Genomic DNA, 23,002 nt, shown 5'->3' on the forward strand with positions numbered 1-23,002 from the left:
TTAAAAAAACCGGTTTTTTTTATAACCGGTTTGGGCTCTAAAAAGTATAACCGATATACAAACCGGCGGTTTGTAAACCGGTCAAACTGGTTTTAAAAAAACCGGTTTTTTAAATAACCGGTTTCGGTTTAAACCGGCAAACCGGTTCGGGGACCGGTTTTTTTGACCACCTCTATATCAATCTACCTACATTAATAAAAGTTTTAAAAGACACTCCCATAATAATAATAATAATAATAATAATAACCACCCATATTAGCGATCTTTAATGGCACCGGCGAATCAGGTGTCTGAAGCCGCCGCCGGAGAACCGCCGTTAATAATATGGGATTTTGATCGGACGTTGATGGATGAAGACAGTGACCGGTGGGTAATAGTAGAAATGGGTTTGACTCAATTGTTTAATCACCTTCGTCCAACACTCACTTGGAATGCTTTAATGGTTTGCATCTTCCTTATTTATATTTTCAATTCACATAAATATAATAAATAATATTATGTATCAAATTGATTTGATTTCACTAAAGCTCCAGTTTTTAAAGATTGAGTTTGGAGCTCTGTTTTCTATGCTCGAGCTCGGCTTGTTTATTATTTATTTATAACTTTTTTAATTATTTTTATATATTAAGAAAACCTTAATGTGCTTGGCCCGAGTTGAAATTAAACAAGGCAGCTCATTTAGGCTCGAGTTTGATTTTGAAGTTAAACGAGCCTAAGATCAAGCCAACGAGCCGAGCTTGGGATAAGTTTGACTCGAATACAAAAACGAGCCAACTCAGCAGCTCAGGTTGTTTATCTCAATCAATTTTTTTTAGCTAGTTTTGTTCGAGCGAGCCACAAGCCCGAGCTTCGAGCCGCAAACTTTTTGAAAAGTCATAAGTGCAATGCCTTAAAAAGACGGGCCCGAGCTTGGCTCATTTTGACTTATGATAGCTTGAGCTCGGCTCGTTTCGAGCTCTTTTTCTAAATGGTTGGTTTTTAACATCTTTTAACAACAAAATTTCAAATTTTCAAATATTTTAATGGTTTTTGTATTAAATTGATTTCATTAAGCTCCAATTTTTAAAGATTAGGGTTCCTATAAATCCAATTTTGACTTACCAGGACTCGAGCTCGGCTTGTTTCAAGATTTGCTTATAAAACTCTAGGTTTTTTAAGCTCGGGCTCGTCTCGTTTGTTATTTATTAATTTATGTTATATACATTTTTCATTATTTTTATATACAACGAGTTTAACCTCTATAGTCTGTAGAGTTCGTGTGCAGTGCCTTAAACGAGCCAAAGGTCGGCTCAAGCTCGACTGTGCATATGAGTGCAAACGAGCCCGAGCTTTGCTCGTTCTGACTTACGGGAGCTCGAGCTTAGGCCGTGAGTCGTTTTTTTCAAGCTAAAACTCAGCTCGGGCATTATTTATATAATAATATAGATACTGTTTTAGTTCTTTTTATATATTTTTAGTTACAACTTTTAAACATAACATAGTATATTAGTATATGCCATTTAGTTATTTTTATCATCACTTTATATATAATAAATATTATTTAATTTACAAATTAAATAAATATTATAAACAATAGCCTCATTTTGGCTCGAGAGCCAACTGAGCTCGATAAGTGAAGCTCGGGCTTGGGCCCATTTGTTAACCAAGCTTATTTTTAAGGCTCAAGTTCGTTTAAGCTTGATTCAAGCTTTTAACAAGCTAATCTTGAGTAGCTCACAAGCAAGCTCGGTTTGTTTGCACCTCTAAGTCTGTGCAGTGCGAAATTAATAGTTAATAGACAGAAGTGAGAGTTAAAACTTAAAAATACACTAGGCTCGTTAAGTCTCGACGAGCCTAAACAATCTTCCCATGCAAGGCTTGAGTTTGGGCTCAATGACGAAACAGGCTTTATTTGAGGCCCGGCTCGTTTGCATCTGATTCTTCAAATCCATATTTGTGATCACATTCATACACTGTGTTATTGAATTTAGGATAGAATGATGGAGGAGCTGCATTCACAGGGGAAAAACAGTCGAAGACATCGCTAACTGTTTGAATCGTGTAACGCTTAATCCTCAAATCGTTTCCGCCATTAAAGCTGCTCATGCTCATGGGTATGTTATTTACTTCATCCAGTTTACAATCTTTGTTTTATAGTGGGAAAAGCTAAATAAACACCACTTACACACCATTAACGGGTCGTATGAGTAGGGCTGTAAACAAGGCGAGCCGAGCTAGGTTGGGCTCGGGCTCGGGCTCGGGCTCAACTAGTTTGCAAATCTATCCGAGCCGTCCAGACTCATTTATGTTTACGAGCTAAAATGTTGAACTCGAGCCCATTTTGTAAAAAGCTTGAGCCAGCTCGTGGCTCGTCGAATCAGCTTGTTTACTTACAAAAAAATTATTTTATTAGTTTACACATTGATATGTATAAAAGGAAAAAAAAAAGAGAGGATATTTTTAACTCACACATAATGCATAATTAATAAACTTCAAAATTTATATATATTAAAAGTTGGGCTTTAATTTAAACTAGATAACGAGTTAACTAAATGAGCCTAATGAGTGCGCAGACGAGCCAACTTACCTTGGCTTGGGCTCGACTCATTTACAAACGAGTTGATTTCAAGTGATACAGCCCATTTAACTGACAAAGAAAATGATTAATGTGACCACTGATAAAGTCATACCGCCGTGTAATCATTTTTCATCTTATTATTTATATTGCAGGACTCTTCATAATTATAATATTTTGCATACATGTGATGAAATGATTTTATGTTTAGTAACTAATAAGTTGTTATGATAATTAATGATGAAACTTTGAATATATTTCAGATGTGATTTGAAGGTACTTAGTGATGCTAATCAGTTCTACATTGAAACAATATTAAAAAACCATGGGATTTATGATTGTTTTTCGGATATTATTACAAACCCGACTTTTGTTGATGAAGAAGGCAGGCTTAGGATCTTTCCTTATCATGGCTCGACCGTACCACCTCACGGGTGCGATCTGTGCCCGCCCAATTTGTGCAAGGTACCCGAACTTACTCTTTGGTGTTCATGTAAACAAAAACAGACGGTTTGGTTTTATGTTCACTGTTCGGTGTGCGTTTGCATGTGATAACCCCCCCCCCCCCCCCCCAAAAAAAAGTGAACCAGTCATATAGGTTTTTCTATGTAGTTTAAAAGAATTTAATATATATGTAACTAAAATATGTAGCCCAAATGTATAATAATTAATAAGTTATTACTTAAGAATATGACTTAGGTCCAAATTGTCATGCTCAAATGGTGAAACCGAAACCGAACAGTTTTCAAAAATTTAAAACTGAAGTTTTGGTTTTTGGCTCGGTTTTAGCCCAAAACAACCCAAAACCGAACTGCGTACGCACCATACATCTAATAGTATTAGACATAATTACGACTATTAGCAACATAGCAAATCATTTTCTTTAATATGTTTACATTCTAAACAGGGTTTTGTGTTGAATAAACTTCAAGATTTGATTTCTCAAGATACGAGGAAACGTGTCATAATTTACATTGGAGACGGGGGCGGTGATTTCTGCCCGACGCTGAAACTTAAAGAACACGACCACGTTATGCCAAGAAAAGACTTCCCTTTACATCGTTTAATATTAAAATCTTCAACGCCCATTAAACCGAAAGTTCATGAATGGAGCGATGGAGAAGAACTCAACAAGATTTTATTGCAGCTCATTGATCTTGTTTCACCAAAAATTTGAAACCATTGATTGGTGAAAAACTGAAAATATTGTTTCGTATGATTTTTGTGCTGCATTTGCGCATACTGCGCTCATATGCGCAGGTGCAACGCTGTTCTTATAATTCTGTGTTGCTAGTGATTTACATGTTTATGAGAAACCGAGTTAAGTTTTATTATGTTTTATCGCTAATGGTCGAATTTGTGTACTTTATAAAGGTTAAACTGAAATAAAAGTTACATGTTCCAAGTAATTACAGCCTTGTGAATTGAATTTGTAGCCACAAGAAGAACTACATAATAGATTATTGTGACTACAGGATGATTTTTTGGAATTTTTTTTTCATTTTTTACTTATTTCTTTTAAGTTAAATAGTTTTCTATGCTACTGGCTTGAAAAAAAAAAAAAAAGATATATTAAAATGGTTGTGAAGAAAAAATATCAAAATGTTTTGGGTGATATCAAGGCTAGGGCTGTTCACGAGACGAGCCGAACCGAGTGAAGACTTGCTCGTTGTTTAGCTCATTTACAACCGAACCGAACGGTTGAAATTCGAACCGAGCGAAAAACAAAACGAGCCAAAATCGAGTCGAGCATTTATCGATCAAACATCGACCGATTTCGAGCATTTTTTATTTCTTTTTCATTTTAAAATTTTCAATAATAAACAAGTTTGAAGGTTGTAAATAATATGTTTTGTAAACAAATTTGTAGTTTTTAGACAAAAGTATAATAGGTTGTAAATTTTTAAGAGAAAGAAGTTTGAAATGAGATATAATGAACATGTAAACAAACTTTTAGCACTATAAAATTGACGGAATAGGAAAATTTTAAAAGGGTTTAAAAAATTGTATACCTATATTATATGCGTGTTGTCTATATATTTATATATTTTTTCATATATAATTATATATAAAATAAATTAAAAATATTCGAGCTGAACCGAACCGAGCAGACCTATGCTCGTTTACAAACCGAACCGAGCAGAGTGGCCCGTTTACAATCGAGCAAAAAAACAAGCGAGCATTTTCCGAGCAGCTTCCGAGCGAGTTTGAGCGGTGAGCGGTTTGGACGACCCTAATCAAGACGTTGAGCTTCTTATGGACTAGTAATAGATCGATGGATTAGCAAAAAGTATTTGATTGATCTTCCAAAAATAATTGGTTGTACCTACAATATTTGTTTTTAAGATAGTGGTTGACGAAAAGCTAAAGTGGGGGCGGTGATGGCGGCGACAATTAAGGGCCGAGGCGGTGTGTGCATAGACTATTGTTCGAGTGACCTAAACATTTTACACGAGCTAGCTAGCTTGAGTCAAACTTCATCGAATATTTAACAAAGTTACATGAAGAGTGAGTATGGATCGGTTTTGGTTCATTGAGAATCAAAACTACAATTTTGATTTTTAGAAGTCATTCAGTTTTGGTTCTACGTTTAAGCTTAAAAGAAGTTTACTGGGTTAAAAACTTGTAGTATTTTTGTTAACCATTTATTAATAAATTTAAACCTAAAACTTTTAACAAAAATAACGAGTTTGGTTCCGCATAGAGATGCACAAATCAGGTTTTTACAGGAGCCAGAATCGGTAACAAAAGTAAAAAACTGAGTCAGACAGGAACCTGTTCCGGATATGGTTCGGGTTTTGACAGGGTTGAGTCAGGTCCGGGTAAGATTTTTCAGAGGAACTAAAACATGATTTGTACCCGTGGGTTGGGTAGAACCGGGTCCAGTTCCGAGTCAGATAGATCCATGGGTTTTTTCGCCTATCAGTCACTGACCCGCCCGATCATATCCCAACATGTACAAGTATCGAGTAGTGTGTATACTAACTAATACAACAAACAACTTCTTCATCTACTTTTATGATCAATTGTTTGTTGTAATATACAAATTTCAACATCGAGGTTCGTTCATCCGATTATGATTATTATTATTATTATTATTATTATTATTATCATTATTATTATGCATAATGCATTTGAAATTAGGGGTTTTGATTTCTATTTCACTGATTTACGTAAAATTAATTAGGGTTTATACCTTTGATCTGATTCTAAGATCAAATAATCAATCAGTATTAGATTTTTGTCATAAATGAACCATCCATTTTAGCTTGAAAATCTGTAAACTTGCTGCAATAACAATAATAATAATAATAATAATAATAATATCTAGGGCTGTAAACGAACCAAACATTCGACGAATTGTTCGTGGGGAAGTTTGTCCGTTTAATAAATGAACGAACATGAACAAGGAATTTCGTTCGAGTAACTAAATGAACGCAATTATGTTGGTTAATATGTTGTTTGTATATTTTTGTTTAATAAGTGTAAATATCGGTCTGAATATTGGTACTGTTAATATCAGTGAAATTGACCGATTTTCCCGATATGAGTACCTTTGTACTTAGTTTTACCGTTCATCTTTCTTCTTATTGCTTTTATTATTGTTTCAAGTCTTAATCAGTTCTTACTTGCTACAATTGTTAGTGTTTTGTAATTTGCAATAGGTTAATTTGTTTATAGTAGGAGAGTATACTGAATTGTTAGTGTTAAGTTGCTATATATATAAATTAGCGATATCCCACCGTGATAAACTATATCTCAAATATCGGTTCTTGACTGATAACCATTTCTTTACTGCATTAATTGCATAGCTTACTGCATATCATTTATAGATTTAAGCAAGAGTATTAACTATAAAACAAAAACACATTAGAGTATTATGTGATTAACTTATATGTAAAATTAATATATGAATGTTAGGAAAAAAAACACCAACACAAATCTAGTAGCCAGAGCGAGCCATTGACACTGACCATTCTCGGTTAGCGAAATCAAATGAAACATTGTCTGTGTATGTGTTCGTAAATCGTTAATGAATAAGTTTATTTCCTTAATGAATGAACACAAACAAGAAATTTCGTTTGGTTAGGTGTTCATTTCCCTAATTTGTCATAGTCTTATATATAATAATTATTGTATAAATATATGTTGAATAAAAGTTATATAAACTATTTACATAATTTATATAATTATGTAAATAATCTATATAATTTTGTAAATTAAAAAAATTATATAGATAATATAATTTTAAACGCTGTGCTTGGGCTCGTTAAAATGCTGCTTGTTTAAGAAGCCATTCTTGAGTAATTCATGAGTGGCTTGGCTCGTTTACTCCCATTTTAGCTTAAAAATCTACAAACTTGCTGCAATAATTATTTTATTTTATTTATTTATTCTTATATGCAGAGTTTGTAATCTGTAATAACCATAATCAACAAAAATGGAAACCAACACTGCCTCTACTGATGACCAAAGATACCAAGTTCGAAAACTGGAAGTAACCGACAAGAACAAGGGATTCATGGAACTACTGCAACAGCTCACCGTCTGCGATTCCATAACAGACGCAGAGTTCCAAACCCGCTTCGAAGAACTCAAGTCCTATGGCGCCGATCACGTCATATGCGTGATTGAAGACGTGAAGTTATGCAAAATAGTTGCAACGGGAAGTGTGTTTATCGAGAAGAAGTTTATAAGGAGTTGTGGGAAAGTTGGGCATATTGAGGATGTGGTGGTGGATTCGGGTGCGAGAGGGATGCAGTTAGGGAAAAAAGTTGCGGGGTTTCTTGTGGAACATGCGCGGTTGACGGGTTGTTATAAGGTGATTCTTGATTGCAGTGAGGATAATAGAGCTTTTTATGAGAAGTGTGGGTTTAAACAAAAGGAGATTCAAATGGTTAAGTATTTTATTTAAATAGCATCATTTTGACTTTTTTTATGACAATGTTGCTGACTTTTGTTGACTTATACAAGTTACAACTACTTTAAGTATGATTGCAGAAGTTAGACATTATGCATTGTTAAAATTGTACTTTCATGAATTTCTGTCTGATTGGTTATAAAAACACGAGTTGTATACATATTAGATACTTGTGTTAAGCGTGTCGTTTCTAACCTGTTAAACCCCTTAGGATACGAATTGTCAGTCCTACGTGTTTGGATTTTTGGAGGTGGCGCTTCATGGTGTCGGTCAAAATTAGTTCATTGCTCGAGAAATTTATAGAACAGTGACATTCGAGAGAGATTATAAATGGTATATATGATATAGAACGCTGATATGCGAAAGAGATCACATGAAGCTTTTGGTTGTACGTAAAACTTATTTGGTTGAATATAGAAAAACGTCTTGTGTAAGTGAAGTTCTTGTCTCGGCTACAGGATCTAAACGTATCGAAGTGGCTAATTTTTATAGAAACCAAGTACCAATTCAATTGTGAACGAGTTAGTTTGTCAAACCGAAACATTTATTTAATAATGGTACTATTGTTATCATAGATAACTTGCTAAAATCCGTTTCAGCTCAGACGTATTTTGACTCGTCAAAATACCTGTCAAGCTTGTCCATCTCAACACACTAGTCGATTGCATAAAACAAAAACAAAAAAGTACGGTTCATATATATACATAAATAGTAACAAATTGAACTAACTCAAAATCTAAACCAAATTAGACTTGTTAGTTGTTACAATGTCGTTATTGAAAACAAAACACACTCAAGCTACATTACAAAACCGACACTTTCTATTTCTACATAAGTAAACAAACTGAAATCAGAACCATCTGATATATCTACATATGTACATAGTGATGCAGACTCGGTTATGTCAACGCATATGGCTATATTTTCACTCTGGTAGGAAGAAAGGCTCGGCTTTGACTTTAAGATCAGGTCAACTCCATCTGCATTTAACCTCTTTCCATTTTGAGTAACATCCTTCTTTCGTAATTCACATTTAACGAGATGTTATAAATCATGAGAGGTGTCGATGATTACACTAATACGTTTCGCGGTGTCTGAACGCATCAGTTCTCCTTTATATAGTTTCTGGAATGAAAAAAAAATTAAAAAGTCATACTTTAGCAAACAATAAGAGAATATATATATATATATATATGCATAGCTTCTGTAAATGAAGTAATGAACAATGTTACGGTATACAAGTGTCTAAATGGGCGGTGGACTGTGTAACAAACGTGGCAGAAACGAGCCAGGTCAGGATGACCCAAGAAACTTTCTTCCCAATTTTAAATATTTTAACGTATAATTAGTGTCACATATAAGAGGTGAAATTGCCACCTTATTATATTATATAATATTATTATGGTGTGGTGTACAACCTATATAATTTTCATGGAAAAACTTCTTTAAGAGAGAACCATTACCTCTGTGGGGACATCGGGTGTGAACCAACGCAATAATACTCCAAGATGTACAACGGCTGGAATCAGTTTAAAAAGAAACGGTGTCGTCACCTGCATAAAATAGCTCATAATATCATGCTATTGTTTTTGTTCTTTTCATTCCCCAAATCGATATTCACATATACAGCGCGGTATATATATGTACAATGTAGAATTTGTCTCTTTTTTAATTTATAAACTGAAAGATTTGACTTAAAAAAATATAATGATTTACATACCAGGCTGAGAGCTGTTGTGCCGAGGAGCAGTGGATACAACTTTCCCTGTTAAACAGACAGTTCACAAGTTGAGTCACAGCAGCAACACAATATTATGTTCAAATTTGTAAACTGTAAGGTTAAAGCGGGTTCTGGTTATAACGGGTCATTATAGCGCGGGTGAAACAGAGCGGTCCAGGTTGACCCATAAACACTGTTTTTTTCTTAATTTTATTACACAAACTGTAATAATAATAAATAATATTTAGGAGGTTATTTTGAAATCTGCCTTATTTTGACCCGTTTGAGATGAAACACAGTCCAAATCGACTCATTCAGAAGCAAATGGTTTAAAAATGCATCCTTCAAGTAATGTGTTAAGCGAAAAGTTGTACATAATATGTTGAACTTAGATATTACCTCAATTAGATGAAGATTGGAGGCACGACTTAAAAGAACAAAAGCAAATTCCCCGATTTGGGCAAGGGACATTCCAACCTACATCAAGATATTATTAACCGAAACTCATTTTTAAATAAAGATAAATACTATATATATATATAGTTAATACACACATGGAAAAACAGAAACCATATGAAGTAGAGTTGGCAAATTCGATCAATTTCAATTTGGGTTGCGTTTTATCTCTTACGACTCAAATCAAAGTTAAGCTAGAAAGAAAACAGGTTGATCTGGCCAAAAGTCTGCAAAGAGTAATTTCTAAGCATACAACAAACCTAAATTGTTTTTATTACAAAAATATAAGTGGTAGGCCTGTAAAAGCACCGAACGTTCAGTGAACCATTCTCCGGGAAGTTCGTTTACGTTCATTTAATTAACAAAGAAACGAACATGAAGATATGTTTTGTTCAGTTGTTCGTTCATTTACATTCGTGAACGTTCGTTTACATTCATTCATTTTAATTCGTTCTCTACATTCAATTATTTTCGCTAATTTACATTTTTTAATATATTCATTCAGAGTTTTTAGGCTCGTTACAAGTTAGTTTAGTTTTAATAACCTTTTAGGCCCAATTGTTCACTTGATAACATTTATTTTCGATTGGTTTCAGCATAGCATTGTCCGTTCATCGAAGTTCAGTTATGTTGATGCGTTTACGTTCGTGCACCATTTGTTTAAATCATTAACGAACTAACATAAATGAACACAAACATTTTCATTTTCATAATAAACGAACATGAACAAGAAAACCCTGTTCGTTTAATTGTTCATGTTCGATTGTTTGTTTGGTTAAAGTTAACTAAACGAACACGAGTGTGCTCCGTTCATGTTCATTCAGTTCGTTTACAAACCTAGGATCAACCCAACCCGACCCATTCCGATTCATAAAGAAAACAATTCATTTTTACCATTTTCCCGACCGACCCATTTGGCCACCTCTTAAGAAAAAAATATGAGAAAAGTAGCCAACACACTTACAAGAAGAGCGGTTTTGGTATTGTATCTAAATCCTTTGACTACAGTGGCAACTACAAAGGTCTTGATTACGACCACCAGTATAACTGATGCTAGTAAGATATCAATGTGGATCCATAGAAATTGAACGTGAATAAGCATCCCAATGCTCGCAAGGAAAAGTGCAGCAAACAAATTGCGAATCGGTTCCACCTAAAACAAAATGATCTCCAAATATATAAATATTTCATTTAGATAACAGAAACAATGAAACTATTCATTTTGAACCGTTAGTCCGCTATCCAACCCGCCATTTTGTCACCTTTATCAAACGGGATTTTTACAAGGTTGCCTCAATTTTCAGCTACTTGCCACATAATTTTTTTACAAATCTTGGTTCTTGATAAGGATTTTAAAAAAGAGTTAATAGCCATTTTCGTCCCTGTGGTTTGCTACTTTCGCCACTTCAGTCCAAAATTTGTATTTTTGTCAATTTAGTCCTCATAGTTTTAAATATTAGCCAATTACGTCCTATCCGTCTAACGGCATCCAGCTATGCCGTTAGTTCAAGGGTATTTTTGTCTTTCTCCTTTTTATTTTGAGTTATTGGTCATTTTCGTCCCTGTGGTTTGATACTTTTGCCAATTCAGTCCAAAGTTTGAAATTTTGTCAATTTAAGTCAGTTTTTTTCTATAACCCTAGAGAGCATTATCCAAGCCCAAAACAAGTCTGCATTTACTCTGTCGACAACAGTAATCATACCCCCTCCTCTCGTATTTAGTTTCTAGACGGTTCCTAAACTCTCCCCCATGGTGGAATTCAATGGTAAAGTGGTCAAAGCAATTCAGTGAAACCGAATTGTACGGAAAAACTAAAAATCGTTTCTTTGATGAATGCATAATATTTAGGGTTTAGAGATTAACATATCATAACGAAAATCTGGGTCGTAATCAACTATTATACATTAATCAACAAAACAATTTTTAGTTTTTTCTGTATAATTCGGTTTCAGGGAATTACCTTGACCACTTTACCATTGAATTCCACCATGGAGAAGATTTTAGGAAATGTCTAGAAACTAAATATAAGGGGAGGGGGGGTATGATTACTGTTGTCAACAGAGTAAACGCATACCATTATTTGAGGTTGCTCGATGGTTTTGGGCTTGAATTATGCTCTTCAGGGTTATAAACAAAAAACATAAAAAAATAAAAAAAACTGAATTAAACTGAACATTAAATTGACAAATTTTTAAACTTTGGACTGAATTGGCAAAGATATCAAACCACAGGGACTAAAATGACCATTAACTCAAAATTAAAAGGAGAAAGACAAAAATACCCTTAAACTAACGGCATAGCTGGATGCCGTTAGACGGATGGGACGTAATTGGCTAATATTTAAAACTATGAGGACTAAATTGACAAAATTAAAAATTTTGGACTGAAGTGGCGAAAGTAGTAAACCACAGGGACGAAAATGGCCATTAACTCTTTAAAAAATGAATATAATTAAGTTAGGACCAATTGATGAGTTAATATTACTTGTTCAAGCGTATGGTGAGCAAGATCAGTTGTTGATATCATCACTCCAGCAGCAAAGCTACCCAGTTCAAGGCTTAGACCCAACTTGTCACTACACTGAAATCATAAATAAGGTTTTTTTTATTGATATTATCAACATAGTGTATCATCAGACAGTATGTATAATGAATTATGCCAAATAAGATGCAAAAGCATTTATGGTTGCAAGGTGGCCACGTGTAGGTCAGGTAACGGGTTAAGAGTTAAGACATGAACATATGTCTTGTTTGTTAATCTATTTTTGTTTACTTTTGCTTATTTAAATTCGTATATGTTAATTCGTTCCCGTTCATTTATGTTCGTTTGTTCACTTTTGTTAAAGTTTGTTCACATTTACTTTTAATTAGCCCAGTTATGTCTGTTCATCTATGCTCATTTGTTTATGTTCGTGAACCATTCACTTATACTATTAACAAGCGAACATAAATGAACACACACATATCCATTTCTTAATAAATGAACACGAACAAGTTAAACGTATGAACATGAACAAGTTAAACGAACGAACACGAAGATACTCCATTCGTATTCATTCAGTCATTTACAGTTAGTGGCTTTCATCCAGTATCACTCATTCCCCTTTAGCTAAAAACAATTCCACCCCATTTGACCCATTTGAAATAAAACACAACACAAATTAATGCACTCATAAGTCAACTAGTCATGATTTCCACCTTTATAAAACATTATTCCAAAGTGTAAATAGAACAGTGGAGCTAACCGATGCAACCATCAAGCAGAAAGCAACAGATGCCAACTGATAAAGTTCATTGGTCTGCAAATTGTCAACGAAGTAACATTAAAACGTATGAATCATAATGGAAGACAATATTAATCATTTTTGGCGTCAGAACATAGATTAAATACCTGAGATGAGAGGCGTATCATGAGATTGAAAAACCAAGGAATACAAGTGCGGGAGAATACCGATAAAACAGCCAAAAATAAAACTAAAGTCACCAACCTGATAACAGAAGTCATTAGGGAATTTACATTGGAAGAGAGACTTCATAAAATATTTATATGCATATAATTAGTTAAAAGGGTGCAGAAACAGGCCAATGCATGGTATGTTGATTTCTAATGTGTCAAATAGGTCGAATTGAAAAAATAACTCGCTCAAAAGTGTATTTTAAAAGCATTCCTAAATTGTTATATTAAAAAAGATTGATCATCGTTGACGTAATATAACTTTCTGTAATCCTATATGACACAAATAATTCATTACAAAATTTTAAAAATCATATGTGCTTCATCAAGAATAACTTAAACATAGTGCACCGCATTATATCTGTTTGCTTTATCAGAAGAAGCTGTTTAAAAACTTAGAATGCAATTTTTATTTTCGGTTATGCATGTATTTAGTAAAATCTGGAGATAATCATCAGTTCATTATATTCATAGAGATTCAGGTTAATTTGCTTACATCTTAGTCATAGATAACAGGCCTTCAAAAATTCCAGAAGTACCACCAAGGATTGGAAGTAGTGCAAATAATAAGCCCACCGCACAATCCTATCACATTAAGATTCATTAATAGTAGGTGAATATAACTTCAAAGGGCTAGTAATCTTCACTAATTGTTATAAAATAGAGGTCATCCACAGTTGTAGATGTGGAAAATGGGCGGTTTGGGTAACGGGTCACAATGTGTTTGCATCAAATGGGTAATTCTTTATTCATGTTGAACTGAGAGCCAGGTTGACCCAAAACACTTTTATTTGTTATCAGAAAGCCTATTGCTTCGGCACCGTTGACCCCCCTGTTGAAGCCTGACAATGAAATTAGACCCATCGCAGTGGGGGCCACTTGGAGAAGATTGGTGTCGAAATTCGCTATGCGTAAAATAGGGAAAAAGGTGGCTGCTTATCTAGGGGATTTCCAATTCGGGGTTGGGATCCCTAATGGGGCAGAAGCGGTATTGCATAGTGCTAACAGATTTTTGAGCGCGTTTCATTCGGACGGGTCCCTGACTATGCTCACTGTTGATTTTCTAACGCCTTCAACGAGGTGGATCGGACGACCCTTCTCAGGGAAGTTAACTGCATATGTCCATCCATCTTCCCATGAGTCCAGTTTTTATATGCCCGCCCCGCCCGTTTATATGTGGGGGATACTCATATCGGGGCTTTTACTGGGGTGCAGCAAGGGGACCCCCTTGGCCCTCTTCTTTTTGCGTTGGTCCTTCATCCGCTCATCCTTAGGGTGCAGGGACGTGTTCCTTGCCCTTCCATGCTTGGTATTTAGACGATGGCACTATTATTGGTAAGGCAGAGGAGGTCGCTAGAGCGTTGGGCATTATTCACTCAGAGGGGGCGTCTCTAGGGCTTAGGCTTAATATTCGAAAAATAGAGGTTTTTTGGCCGTCATGTGATGATTCGAAGAAAGTGTCGGGTTTATTCCCTGGAGAGATTAGCAGGCCTGCGATAGGAGTTAAACTCTTGGGGGGGGGGGGGGGCGGTTAGTCGGGATGCAGGGTTTATTCGGTCTTTGGCAACTAAAAGAGCTTTGAGGGCGGTTGAACTTATGAAACGCCTGCCGGACCTGAGGGACCCCAAAGTGAGCTCCTTTTGTTACGCTCGTGCATGGGGTTGCTAAGTTAGTGTTTGGGCTCCGGACCTGTCAACCTGAACATGTCAAAGAGGCTGTGTCAATCTTTGATGCGGGCCTGCGGGGGGCAATTGAAGATATTGTTGTGTGTGGAGGACCGCATTTTGGGGACCTCCAGTGGAGGTTGCCTTCCTTCCCTATGCGTTGCGGAGGCTTAGGAATTTTTTCGGCTGAGGATGTCTCCGCATATGCATTTGTGGCTTCCAGGTCTCAGTCGTGGAAATTGCAGGACCACGTCCTGCGAAACACTGGTGTTACGGGGGTAGATCCTGACTACTCTTTTGCACTTGGTAATATTGGAACAACTCTCCCGAACCTTGATATATGCGGTTTTACTGATAAGGAGACCGCCCCCAAGAAACCTCAACAAACCTTGGCGAGTACTCTTTATGGTAAACACGTACATGATTTGGAGGAGCGATTCGATATGACCCCGAGACAAAAGGCAGTTTTAGCTTGTCTCAAGGGGGCTCATGCCCAGGATTTTTTGACTGTTGTGCCCATTGAAGGTCTTGGGCAACGGATGTCGGCAGTTGAATACAGAGCCATCCTTAAATACCGGCTTATGATTCCCCTTTTCCCTCCAGATGAATTATGCCCCATTTGTAAAAAAGCTTGTTTGGATAGATTCGGTGAGCATGCCCTCCACTGTAAGGAATTGCCAGGATTCAAGTATCGTCATGACTGGGTTAGAGATGTGTTATGGGATATGCTTAGACGTGCCGGATCTCAGCCAAGAAAGAGGCACCTGTTAACTTTTTGACTGATCCGCGTGAGGGAAGATCTACCCTGCGTCCTGCGGATGTTCTTGTGTTTGGCTGGGCAGGGGGTAAGCATGCATGTGTTGACCTCACTAGGGTGTCCCCGTTGGTGGGGCTGAGAGACAGTGGCTTCGTACCGGGACATGCGGTTTTGAGAGCGGAGTCTAGGAAGGTTGCTAAGCATGAGACATCGTGTTTGGAGAATCAGCACGTGTTCATTCCATTTTCCTTCGACACTTTTGGATCCCTAGCTCCAGAGGCGGTTCGCTTCTTGGAGCGGGTGCAGAAGGTGGTCCACAGTGACTCGCAGAGCCCGAGGAACCAAGGATTTATATTTAGTAGAATAGGCTTTGCGATTCAAAAGGGGATAGCGGCGCAGCTTGTTGCTCGCTTACCCATTATCCAGATGTAGTTCGGTTTGTGTTATATATAAAAGGATCAACGTTTATTTAAAAAAAAAATAGTAAAATATTATTAAAGTGCAATACGATAAGGAAAGGGTCAATAACAAAACTAGTAATAGTAGCTATCCATATTATAAATGGTGGAAAATAATTTTGCAAAAAAATTAAAATAGTAATCTGGACAATAAGGTTTGAAGCTCCTTACAAGCTAAACCAAACACCACCTAAGTTTGTAAAGTATAATTACAAAGAATATATTATTTCATTATTAATTAAATTTTGTTAAATAAAGCCATTTAGGAGGTCACATGCATTAGAGTATTACACATAAACGTTAAGTTTCAGCCTGCTTGGCCTGTTACCCTTTTAGGCTTTTAACATGTTTGATCCATTCAAGATAAAACAAAGTCCGATTTAACCAATTATAAGTTGATTAAAATAAGAAAGAATAATCATACTTGCAAAATTAGGGTACCAACAGTGACTTGCCCATATAGAGTACTAATACTATTCTTTTCCATCAGAAACTTCAAAACCTGTGGTACACCAAAACAATAGAGAGTCAGCATCACCAAAAAGGATAGATGATAAATCTAAGTTGAGATTATTACTTCATGCCCATGACTGATTCATAAAGATTAACAAAGAGAAAGTTTGAAAAAAGAAAATGACATGCAAAAAAGATTTTTATATTAAGAAACTTGTGCATCATAATGCTACTAAATAAAATCATAAATGACTTGACTATTCAATTGTGACATATATACCTACCACTGCTGTTGATGACATGGAAAGAAAGGCCCCGACAAATACACCTTCAGAAGCTTCACCACCACATAACTGCAAAAGAAATTGCATGCTCATATGAAATAAGGTAAAGGTAATATCAAGGGTATTTTTAATAAAAAAAAATCATCAAAAAGGGCATTTTCAGATAAAGAAAAAAAACTAAGGGCATTTCGCCATTCAGATTGTTTTAGCTGAAACTGGTATTAAATGAACCAAGATACATACTTGGGTGGCCTGTAAACTAGTTTCAATACAAAATGTGGCCTACTGGCCTTAATGAAAAAAGTTGAATACTTGGTAATTAAATTTCCATCCGTTGTGTTGTTTGATGAATAAAAAAAAGAAATTTGATAACTATCCATGTCCATTATAAAAAATGTAACAAGGTTATGAGCATTGACCTACCGTGAGAGAAATTTCCGTTAACGTCATCAAAAAATATTGTCAAAAGAACAGAGAAATTTGTAAAAGAGATACATACCACAGCGATAACTCCAGCCAAACACATGAAAAGAAGTATCTGGAGCAAACCTCCTAAGATAGCAACTGTTCTAACAACACGAAGCTGCAATTACAAAAAGTGAAAACTTGATTATGAGAGGGTGTCACACACACACACGCTCACACAAAGAAATTGTAGATAAACAATTTTATACATTTCTTTTTCTTTATGCAAGTTATGTGATTCATGTGTGTGTGCGTAAACACACGAGTAGGATGTTGAGAAACCTTTGCTGCTGAGAACTCCAATCCCAATGCAAAAAGAAGAAAAATGACACCAAACTGAGCAAAAGTTTCCACCTGCATAATTATATATATCCACAAGTAGTTAAGATCAACATGAAGTGCATGTCAAGATTCCCATGAAAACATAATGGGATGCTCATATAAATATATAATTGAAATAAGTTGCAATTTTTCATCCCCTTAGTTTCACAAAGTTTATGAAATTGTCCCCAATGTGACAAGATTACACCGCATGTCCTTCCTTTTACTTTTTCATTCCATATGGGTCCCTGGTCAGAGTAAGATGGACCAAAACCGTAACGAAACAGTAAAGGCAGGACCGTGCGCAGTAATTATGCCATGTCATGTCAGGAATAGATTTTGTATATTATGACAAACTCGAGAGGCGAAAAATATAATTTAATCTGATAAGTTACAACAATCCTGAAGGGCATTACCTGAACCAGCTCATTAACAAAGCTAAATCCACCTGGTCCAATCAAAGATCCTGCTAGCAAATATCCTGTAATAACCTGAATGGTTTTGAAAAGAAATGGATTCTAGCTTAATATGACTTAAAAAAATAGGAAGATCCCGTTAATAAATTAACAGATAATGTAATAATGAACAGACCAGCTGCCCAGCACAAGCAAATGCAATCCCACCACATGTTGCAGAAACAATGACAACCACCAAATCAGATATCAATCTGTTAATAATAAATTAAGAATTAGATACGAAATTTCAGAAAACTTTGTAACTACTTGGGAGTGAAAGACATACCTAATATCTAACTGTAGCACAGGATACTTAGATTTGGGATTTGACATGATAAAGACATTGCTCTGAGTAAAGATTGCAATATAAGATTCTATTCACATGCACAAGCAAACATATAACTGAAAAGAACATTTTATTCTAATCACTGTGCTCAAAAGTATAAAATATTACCTTGCTATCTATCAGTCTTGGTGTATCTTCAGGACGGTTCTCATTTTTTCAAATTGAAAACATCATGAACAAATGATGACCTAAAATACAAGTAAATTTAAACAATATGTATATTACTCTTTTGAAAACAATCTAATATACATTTTTGCAAATTGTAAATTGATTTGTATACAATAAAGAAAGTCAATAAAATGAGCAGAACATACTTCTCCTCTTTGGTTTCATTTCTCTTTGACTTGACTCTAGCAACAGTTTCCAGAACTGCCTGGTATGTCAAATGATAGGGTTTCCATAAATGTGATGATTGTGATAGATAGAGTGAAGATCGGATAATAGGGATAAGATGGAAGAACGATTGTATTAACGAAAACGTAAAGGTTACAAGTTCCGGGCCTAGCACTATCTCACTGCATAAGCAGGAGCCATGGCAATGCCATATTCAACATAAACATAACCTAATCTCCCTATTAGCTATTAATATCTATTTATAGAAATATAAGTTGCACTAGACCCCCTCCTAAAATAGACAAATGACATTTAGACTAGAAACTAGATACGATTCCTATCATCAAACATGTCAGAGAATTACAATAAAACACTACTGACCCTGTTCCTAGAAAATAAAATATATAAATATTATGCAACACAAGAGTTTTCCAGTTAGAAATATTATATATATATACATATATATATATATATATATATATATATAGAGAGAGAGAGAGAGAGAGATTTTAAAACTTTGAAGTTGCATCTACCTTAGATGAAGTTCAGGTCCTATTCCTTCTTGTTTATTTAACATTTTCAGAATATGATTGTCAGTGCATTTATTTGGTACAAAGTGAAAAATAATGTAGATGTATAAAACTTTGGATTCCACATAAATCCCTTTATGCATATAAATAGGCGGCAGCCAATCAGATGCCCAAAGAAACAATGAAACATAGCAGATCACGAAATGTTTGAAAAAACTTTAAATCTCAGTTTAGGTCAAACTTTGACATATATGATACATACACATTAATGTCAGTGAGATTCAACAATAATTAAACATTTACGGGTCTCAAAATTCTAAAACACATAAATACTAACTGAAGTTAGTACACCTCCTAACCCCATGGTTGGTGTTGTGGATAAAATATGTCACAACAAAAGTACATCATAAGACCTAACTGAACCATATCTTTATTTATAAATATAAATATACTTGATGATAACCAATGGCAATTAATGTGCCCGGGCTTTTCTAGCCAACAAGTTTGAAACTTACATACAAAACCCCCTAATCTAAAGATCACATGACATACCTGTTGTCCTGCCACACTGTTATTGAAGCTCCCAGGATCAGTAGCTGAGTAAGACAGATTATGATGCAAAGTAAGAGTAAGTTTCATTTTATTAATGCATATTGCATGGCACCGGTTTTCAATTAAGATTTTACAATTCAAATGATATACACATGTAATTCCTAGTGTGAGTAAAATAATAAAATGATTTCCATACCCCAAATGCACCTAATTATGTGTCCTAATTAGGTCAGAAACTAGGAATATCTGCTCATCTAGTCTACGACGTCAAACTAAATTAGAAATCACAATCAACTAAAAATAGCAGCAATAACATGATTAATTTGAGTAAAACAAGGACATAATTTCCAAATGCACCTAATTACCCGTCCTAACTATGCCAAAATTAGAAATGCCCGGCCATCTTGTCTACAATGTCAAATTAGATCAGGAATCACAATCAACTTAAGGCTATGGGGGTGTGGTTAAGGGAGGATGGCAAATGATGTCCTACATCGACAAAAATGATGGAAACAGCCCCCCCCCCCCCTTTCTCTCCTTCACTTCATTAGTGACGTGATGAGGACCCTCACGTGGCTCACGGAGACTCTCCCTTATTTTTGCTCAATCTACTTTTTTCTTTTTTTTTTTCTATTTCAAATAATATAAATAAATGGAATGGTGGAGAATGATGGATAATGACGTATAACATCGGTTGAATGATGTGGCGCTGATGTGACGAATGATGGAAAATGAGGGGAATGAACCATACTGCATAGCCTAACCTAGCATGCCCTAATTGAACACAGTACGCATATAAACATCAGATTCTCAGGATAACAGTTTTAAACTAAATCAGAAGTCACAATCAACTAAACCAGGCAGCAATTGCATGATTAATTTAACTGAGCAAGAACATAATTTCTAAATGTACCTAATTAGGTCAGAAATTAGATACGCATGATCATCTAGTCCACAATGTCAAACTAAATCAATAATCACAACCAACTAAAGCTAACAGCAACAACATGATTAATAGTTTCAACTAATTTGAGTAAATAAAGAACACAACCAAACTAATTTAAGTAAATAAAGACCTAATTTCAAAATGTACCGAACTGCAAGCCCTAAATCACCACAATAAACATATCATCATCTAGTTCTCGAATAAACAGTTTCAAACTGAATCATAAACCACAATCAACTAAACCTAGCAGCAATAGCATGATATATTTGATTGAACATAAACATAATTTCCAAATGCACCTGATTAGGTAAGAAACTAGAAACGCATGATCATTTAGCCGACAATGTCCAACTAAATCAGAAATCACAATCAACTAAACCTCGCAGCAACAGCATGATTAATTTGAGTACCTAATTTCTAAATGTACCTAATTGCAAGCCCTAAATCAACACAATAAGCATATCATCGTCTAATTCTCAAATAAACAGTTTCAAACTGAATCAGAAGTCACAGTCAACTAAACCTAGCAGCAATAGCATGAATTAGTTTGAGAAAATATAGCCAGACTTAATTAGATCAAAAGTTAGTAATATCTAATCATATAGCCAACAATGTCATACTAAACTAGAAATCACAGTCAATTAAACCTAACAGCAATAGCATGATTAATTTGAGCAAATAAGAACATAATTTCAAAATGCACCTAATTACCTGTCCTAATTAGCTCAAAATTAAGAAATATCTGATCATCTAGTCTACAATCAACTAAACCTAGCGGCAATAGTAAACAAAGACCTAATTTCATAATGCACCTAACTACAAGCCCTACCTGAACACAATACGCATCATATCAACAGTTTCAAGCTAACTCATAAATCAAATTCAACTAAACCTAACAATAACCAGATTTAACTAACTAACCGTCAGACTGCTCATCAATTAGGAATGCCTCGTCAAACTAAATCAATAATCACAATCAAGTAAACCTAACAGCAACAGCATGATTAATAGTTTCAACTAATTTGAGTATATAAAGACCTAACTACAAGCCTTCTATCAACACAACACTCATCAGAAATCAAATTCAACTAAACCTAAACAGAAACCAGATCTAACTAACATACTAACTAACCGTCAGACTGCTCATCGGTCTCATTAATTAGCAGCAATAGCAATAGCAATAGCAATAGCAATAGCAATAGCAATAGCAATAGCAAATGTACCTAATCAGAAGCCCTAAACGAACACAATAACATCCGATTCTCAGATTAACAGTTCCTAGCAACAATAACACTATTAATTCAACTAAATAAGCACTCAATTCCTAAATGCACCTACCTAAGTGCAAGCCGAGCCGTAACCGAACACAATATCAACGTCTAATTCTCAAACAAACAGTTTCAAACTATATAAATCAAAATTAACTAACTAACTAACTAACCGTCAGACTGTTGATCATCATCATCATCATCATTCTCGCTAAAATCCTTCTCAAGCGCACGATCAAACATATCAGCAACACTCTCTTCCTTTGATGAGCCAGTAACCGTCACATTAACGGCGTCGTTTAAAATAACCGAATCTGTAACAGCAAGTAAACATGCAAAGCAGACGGCGACGAATAATAATAATAATAATTGACGGAGAACTTGTTTTCGCAACATTGTGTGGTTGAGGCGGATAGATGATGATAACGTGCGCCGGAGTGTTGTTTTAGTGAAGTGTGTGTGTGTTAATCTTATGACAACAGTGATAGATAGCTGTTGTAGGTAAAGGTAATGGGATTGGGATTATAAATTCAATTTTAACGTAGAAGTATAAATGAGTCGACCTGTTTACGAGTTACCCGATCTTGGATCAATAAAAAACCGTAACGGATCGAGCCTTGTTTTGAGCTCGAGCTCGAGCATTATGTATATTTTTAGTTTTATCTCTTTTATACGTAGGTCTTTAAATGAACCGAACGTTCGGTAAACCGTTTGATGGGAAGTTCGTTTATATAAACGAACAAGCATGAACACATATACTGTTCATTCATTTATGTTCATGAACGTTCATTTATATTCATTTATGTCTATTTGTTTATGTTCGTTTATGTATTGATACAAAATAATTAAATATTATGTAAATGAATCATCTACTTAAAAGTTTTGTTTATATAAGTTACTTTGTGTTCATTTAAGTGTTTTCATTAATGTTTGTTTGTCTTCATTTACATTTGTTTATATATGTTCATTTATCTTTGTTTAGTTATGTTTGTTTAGAATTTAAACAAACGAACATTTTCTTGTTCGTGTTTGTTCGATTCATTTATGATATTTCATTATTTATATT

At 35.1% G+C, this 23,002-nt stretch overlaps 3 pseudogenes across 2 annotated transcripts; 2 read left to right on the top strand and 1 right to left on the bottom strand.

Annotated features, from left to right (window-relative positions):
- The first annotated feature begins 268 nt into the window (after positions 1–268).
- LOC143584302 (thiamine phosphate phosphatase-like protein) lies at positions 269–3,842 on the top strand (annotated as a pseudogene). The gene is made up of 4 exons (XR_013144341.1): positions 269–442; positions 1,971–2,093; positions 2,818–3,019; positions 3,462–3,842. The product of XR_013144341.1 is annotated as a thiamine phosphate phosphatase-like protein (transcript).
- A 3,079-nt stretch (positions 3,843–6,921) lies between these two features.
- Positions 6,922–7,469, top strand: LOC143584303 (glucosamine 6-phosphate N-acetyltransferase pseudogene; annotated as a pseudogene).
- A 5,318-nt stretch (positions 7,470–12,787) lies between these two features.
- On the bottom strand, positions 12,788–22,380 carry LOC143584304 (K(+) efflux antiporter 4-like; annotated as a pseudogene). Its single transcript, XR_013144342.1, has 13 exons — positions 22,110–22,380; positions 19,723–19,766; positions 18,622–18,680; positions 18,416–18,495; positions 18,248–18,309; positions 18,098–18,173; positions 17,923–17,997; positions 17,468–17,539; positions 17,220–17,303; positions 16,721–16,789; positions 16,408–16,485; positions 13,601–13,689; positions 12,788–13,138 (listed from the first exon to the last, which is right to left on the bottom strand). The product of XR_013144342.1 is annotated as a K(+) efflux antiporter 4-like (transcript).
- Between the last annotated feature and the right edge of the window lie 622 nt (positions 22,381–23,002).

Source organism: Bidens hawaiensis, unplaced genomic scaffold (assembly GCF_021521415.1).
Source record: "Bidens hawaiensis isolate Kalapana, Puna unplaced genomic scaffold, B.hawaiensis_p1.1 tig00032904_1, whole genome shotgun sequence".
NCBI lineage: Eukaryota > Viridiplantae > Streptophyta > Magnoliopsida > Asterales > Asteraceae > Bidens > Bidens hawaiensis.